Raw genomic sequence first — 6,182 nt, 5'->3', positions numbered from 1 at the left:
TGTGAGGTTTGTATGCTACTTAAGGTAAGCAGGATAAAGACCGTGTGAGGGTTTGTATGCTACTTAAGGTAAGCAGGATAAAGACCGTGTGAGGGTTTGTATGTTACTTAAGGAAAGCAGGATAAAGCACGTGTGAGGGTTTGTATGCTACTTAAGGAAAGCAGGATAAAGACCGTGTGAGGGTTTGTATGCTACTTAAGGTAAGCAGGATAAAGACCGTGTGAGGGTTTGTATGTTACTTATGGTAAGGAGGATAAAGACCGTGTGAGGGTTTGTATATTACTTATGGAAAGCAGGATAAAGATCGTGTGAGTGTTTGTATATTACTTATGGAAAGCAGGATAAAGATCGTGTGAGTGTTTGTATATTACTTAAGGTAAGCAGGATAAAGCACGTGTGAGTGTTTGTATCTTACTTAAGGTAAGCAGGATAAAGCACGTGTGAGGGTTTGTATGTTACTTAAGGAAAGCAGGATAAAGACCGTGTGAGTGTTTGTATGCTACTTAAGGAAAGCAGGATAAAGACCGTGTGAGGGTTTTTATGTTACTTAGGGAAAGCAGGATAAAGCACGTGTGTGGATTTGTATGTTACTTAAGGTAAGCAGGATAAAGACCGTGTGAGGGTTTGTATTTTACTTAAGGTAAGCAGGATAAAGACCGCGTGAGTGTTTGTATGTTACTTAAGGAAAGCAGGATAAAGACCGTGTGAGGGTTTGTATGTTACTTAAGGAAAGCAGGATAAAGCACGTGTGAGGGTTTGTATGTTACTTAAGGTAAGCAGGATAAAGCACGTGTGAGGGTTTGTATGTTACTTAAGGAAAGCAGGATAAAGGTTTTAAATATCATAAAACCCCGAGGTGAACTAATTTATATAGTGGAAAAAACAGCATTAATCAATATGTTTTCATGTTTCCGTGTTCGATAAAGGTAACATTCGTAATTTGATTTTACGTTTCATTGCATAATACATTTCTAGCGAGAAACATTAATATCTTACAATTTAAATGGTAAAGTTATATTAATATAACAGGAGATTTAACCCCGCTGCAGAACAATAGTATGACGTGCCTGGAGGGCTATGCAGTGTGTGGAAAGTAAGCACGCGTTGTGTGTAGCACGAGAGAAGACCACAGTGAGTTGTGCAGCGTGACGCCACCGACCAGGAAGTGATTAGTACAACAAACTCGCCTCCAAACATTTTATATCCGCGTTGAAGGCGGTAGTTGGATGGCGAGCCGAGAGTGTGGCACTGCCCGATACACCAGCCTACCCGTCCCCCCACCCGTGTCTCTCGCCCCCTCGGGGGGATAGTGGAACCCTCAGCTGCTCCCTACTGAAACCTACCGACCTGGGTGAGTACATCACTGTGTGTGTGTGTGTGTGTGTGTGTGTGTGTCTGTAAGTGTGTAAGTGTGTGTATGTATCGCGTGGGTCTAGCCTGCCTAGCCTGTGTGTGTGTGTGTGTGTGTGACTGTCACGTGAGTTTAGTCTAATTACGTCGCGATCTTAACCCAAGACGGTAATTTACCGTTAACATTTACGCTGAAGGATTACAGTGTGACTAGTCATATGTACGCTAGTCTCAGTTTGCGCGACAGAGCGTTGTGAGTTGCACGCGCTATATATAGCACAACCCAAAGTACCCAATAACTACAGTTACACGCGCTGCATTGCTGTGTTGTGTAGCTGTGTTGTGTTGTGTTGTGTTGTGTAGCGCGACGGAGATCCAGACCAGTAAAAAAAAAGGGTGAAAAGTACGACAAGCTCGCCTCGTCGCTATTTAGATCCGCGTTGAGAATAGTGGCAGTGCCCGACCACTGCGTGTGTGTGTGTGTGTGTGTGTGTGTGTGTGTGTGCGCGCCCGTGTTTGTGCGCGTGCGTGTGTCTGTGTGTGTGCGTGTGTGTGTGTGTGTGTGTATGCACTCTGCAAAAAATGAAACGCACAGGTAGATTTTTAGTAAATATATTGTACCTAATAAAGTCGATATAGTTCATTTAATATCATAGTTACAAATATGACATATTGGAGCTCGATAGTCATATGTTGTCGGTGTACAAAGGCATTGAAAACTGTTCATTGTCAGGTCACATAAGGCCGCAGTATCTCGTGTGCAGCAATCACGGCTCTGCATCTCCTCGGCACTGACTGGATATGTGTACGAATTCTGTCCTGCAGAATTCTGTGCTATTCTGCTTGTAACGCATTGGCCAGTTGTGGGAGGGTCTGCCGCGTGTTCTGACGTTGACGTACACGTCGATCGAGTTCATCCCAGTGGTGTTCGAATGGGTTGAGATCTGGAGATCTCGACGACCAGAGCAGGACGTTGATGTTGGCATTATGAAGGTAGTCTACAGTGAGACGAGCTGTGTGCGGTGGAGCGTTGTCCTGTTAACTCTTGGTCGGCCGGTTCTCGGGCGGTCTGCAGTGGAATCGGTCACACCGGGGGCAAATGGTGCTGTGATGGACGTTGAAGTGGCGTGCAACAGAGGACTGCGATTCCCCTCTTTGGATACCTCCTATGGAGATGTTCCGATCGGCAGCCCTGAGTCTCGACATTTTCGAACTTGAAAAATGCTGACAATTGAATGACAAATTATTGGCTTATAATAGCCTTTTTAAAGCCACTGAAACGAGTTACGAATGCCATAACGTGCACGTGCATTTTGCGTAACTGTTGTAATCCATGACATGTTTGAACAAGTGTGAAAACAATACAAATTGCAAATCGACAATGGCTGCGTTTGGTGCACCGTTTGTCGAATATCAGGCCACCAACATTTTCCAATAACATATATCCAGTTTATATACCGGATGTTTTTGTGTAGTCAGGTTCAGTGAACTACATACTACCTGTGCGTTTCATTTTTTGAAGAGTGTATATGTATATGTTTATAAATGTGTGATGTTTGATAGCATGTATATGTGTGTATGTGTATGTGTATGTGTGTGAAATATGTGTGTATATGTATGTGTATGTAGTATGTGTATGTGTGTATATGTGTGTATGTGCATGTGTATGTGAATATGTGTGTATGTGTGTAGTGAGTGTGTGTAGTATGTGTATGTGTGTAGTATGTGCATGTGTGTAGTATGTGTATGTGTGTATATGTGTATGTGTGTAGATTGTGTATATGTGTATGTGTGTAGTATGTGTATATGTGTATGTGTGTAGTATGTGTATATGTGTATGTGTGTATATGTTTATATGCGTATGTGTGTATATGTGTGTAGTATGTGTATGTGTGTAGTATGTGTATGTGTATGTGTGTGTAGTATGTGTATGTGTGTGTAGTATGTGTATGTGTGTAGTATGTGTATGTGTGTAGTATGTGTATGTGTGTGTAGTATGTATATATGTGTGTAGTATGTGTATATGTGTGTAGTATGTGTATGTGTGTAGTATGTGTGTGTGTAGTATGTGTATGTGTGTAGTATGTGTATGTGTGTAGTATGTGTGTGTATGTGTATGTGTGTGTAGTATGTGTATGTGTGTCTAGTATGTGTATGTGTGTCTAGTATGTGTATGTGTGTAGTATGTGTGTGTATGTGTATGTGTGTGTAGTATGTGTATATGTGTGTAGTATGTGTGTGTGTGTAGTATGTGTATGTGTGTGTAGTATGTGTATGTGTGTAGTATGTGTATGTGTGTAGTATGTATATGTGTGTGTAGTATGTGTATGTGTGTAGTATGTGTATGTGTGTAGTATGTGTATGTGTGTAGTATGTGTATGTGTGTAGTATGTGTATGTGTGTAGTATGTGTATGTGTGTAGTGTGTGTATGTGTGTGTATGTGTGCGTATGTGTGTGTAGTATGTGTATGTGTGTGTAGTGTGTGTATGTGTGTGTAGTGTGTGTATGTGTGTGTAGTATGTGTATGTGTGTAGTATGTGTGTAGTATGTGTATGTGTGTAGTGTGTGTAGTGTGTGTATGTGTGTAGTGTGTGTATGTGTGTGTATGTGTGCGTATGTGTGTGTAGTGTGTGTATGTGTAGTATGTGTAGTATGTGTATGTGTGTAGTGTGTGTATGTGCGTGTAGTATGTGTATGTGTGTAGTGTGTGTATGTGTGTAGTGTGTGTATGTGTGTGTATGTGTGTAGTATGTGTGTGTAGTGTGTGTATGTGTAGTATGTGTATGTGTGTAGTATGTGTATGTGTGTAGTGTGTGTATGTGTGTAGTATGGTTATATGTGTAGTGTGTGTATGTGTGTAGTATTGTTATGTGTGTAGTATGGTTATGTGTGTAGTATGTGTATGTGTGTAGTGTGTGTATCTGTGTAGTATGTGTATGTGTGTAGTATGGTTATGTGTGTAGTATGTGTATGTGTGTAGTATGTGTATGTGTGTAGTATGTGTATGTGTGTGTAGTATGTGTATGTGTGTAGTATGTGTATGTGTGTAGTATGTGTATGTGTGTGTAGTATGTGTATGTGTGTAGTATGTGTATGTGTGTAGTATGTGTATGTGTGTAGTATGTGTATGTGTGTAGTATGTGTATGTGTGTAGTATGTGTATGTGTGTAGTATGGTTATGTGTGTAGTATGTGTATGTGTGTAGTATGTGTATGTGTGTAGTATGTGTGTGTATGTGTGTAGTATGTGTGTGTAGTATGTGTATGTGTGTAGTATGTGTATGTGTGTAGTATGTGTATGTGTGTGTAGTATGTGTATGTGTGTAGTATGTGTATGTGTGTAGTATGTGTATGTGTGTAGTATGTGTATGTGTGTAGTATGTGTGTGTATGTGTGTAGTATGTGTATGTGTGTGTAGTATGTGTATGTGTGTAGTATGTGTATGTGTGTAGTATGTGTATGTGTGTAGTATGTGTATGTGTGTAGTATGTGTATGTGTGTAGTATGTGTATGTGTGTAGTATGTGTATGTGTGTAGTATGTGTATGTGTGTAGTATGTGTATGTGTGTAGTATGTGTATGTGTGTAGTATGTGTATGTGTGTAGTATGTGTATGTGTGTAGTATGTGTATGTGTGTAGTATGTGTATGTGTGTAGTATGTGTATGTGTGTAGTATGTGTGTGTATGTGTGTAGTATGTGTATGTGTGTGTAGTATGTGTATGTGTGTAGTATGTGTATGTGTGTAGTATGTGTATGTGTGTAGTATGTGTATGTGTGTAGTATGTGTATGTGTGTAGTATGTGTGTGTATGTGTGTAGTATGTACCAACATTTTCCAATAACATATATCCAGTTTATATACCGGATGTTTTTGTGTAGTCAGGTTCAGTGAACTACATACTACCTGTGCGTTTCTTTTTTTGAAGAGTGTATATGTATATGTTTATAAATGTGTGATGTTTGATAGCATGTATATGTGTGTATGTGTATGTGTATGTGTGTAAAATATGTGTGTATATGTATGTGTATGTAGTATGTGTATGTGTGTATATATGTGTATGTGCATGTGTATGTGTATATGTGTGTGTATGTGTGTAGTGAGTGTGTGTAGTATGTGTATGTGTGTAGTATGTGCATGTGTGTAGTATGTGTATGTGTGTATATGTGTATGTGTGTAGATTGTGTATATGTGTATGTGTGTAGTATGTGTATATGTGTATGTGTGTAGTATGTGTATATGTGTATGTGTGTATATGTTTATATGCGTATGTGTGTATATGTGTGTAGTATGTGTATGTGTGTAGTATGTGTATGTGTATGTGTGTGTAGTATGTGTATGTGTGTGTAGTGTGTGTATGTATGTGTAGTATGTGTATGTGTGTAGTATGTGTATGTGTGTAGTATGTGTATGTGTGTGCAGTATGTATATATGTGTGTAGTATGTGTATATGTGTGTAGTATGTGTATGTGTGTATAGTATGTGTATGTGTGTAGTATGTGTATGTGTGTAGTATGTGTATGTGTGTGCAGTATGTATATATGTGTGTAGTATGTGTATATGTGTGTAGTATGTGTATGTGTGTATAGTATGTGTATGTGTGTGTATGTGTATGTGTGTGTAGTATGTGTATGTGTGTGTAGTATGTGTATGTGTGTCTAGTATGTGTATATGTGTGTGTATGTGTGTGTGTGTATGTGTGTAGTGTGTGTATGTGTGTGTATGTGTGTGTAAGTGTGTATCTGTGTAGTGTGTGTATGTGTGTAGTGTGTGTATGTGTGTGTAGTATGTGTATGTGTGTGTAGTGTGTGTATGTGTGTAGTGTGTGTATGTG

At 39.6% G+C, this 6,182-nt stretch overlaps 1 protein-coding gene across 2 annotated transcripts in view; it reads left to right on the top strand.

Moving 5' to 3' along the window:
* Positions 1 to 1,184: 1,184 nt before the first annotated feature.
* The window catches only part of LOC139441860 (uncharacterized), a 29,765-nt gene continuing 24,767 nt past the window's right edge, over positions 1,185 to 6,182 (top strand). For both annotated transcript variants that reach the window (XM_071222604.1, XM_071222603.1), the window contains exon 1: positions 1,185 to 1,351. The gene's annotated coding sequence lies outside the window, so the exon portion shown is untranslated. The remainder of the gene's footprint in view (positions 1,352 to 6,182) is intronic.

The sequence above is a fragment of the Haliotis cracherodii genome, unplaced genomic scaffold, assembly GCF_022045235.1.
Source record: "Haliotis cracherodii isolate W230 unplaced genomic scaffold, xgHalCrac1.p SCAF_46, whole genome shotgun sequence".
NCBI lineage: Eukaryota > Metazoa > Mollusca > Gastropoda > Lepetellida > Haliotidae > Haliotis > Haliotis cracherodii.
The sequence above is the reverse complement of the archived record's forward strand: the minus strand, read 5'-3'. Positions and strand labels throughout refer to the sequence as shown.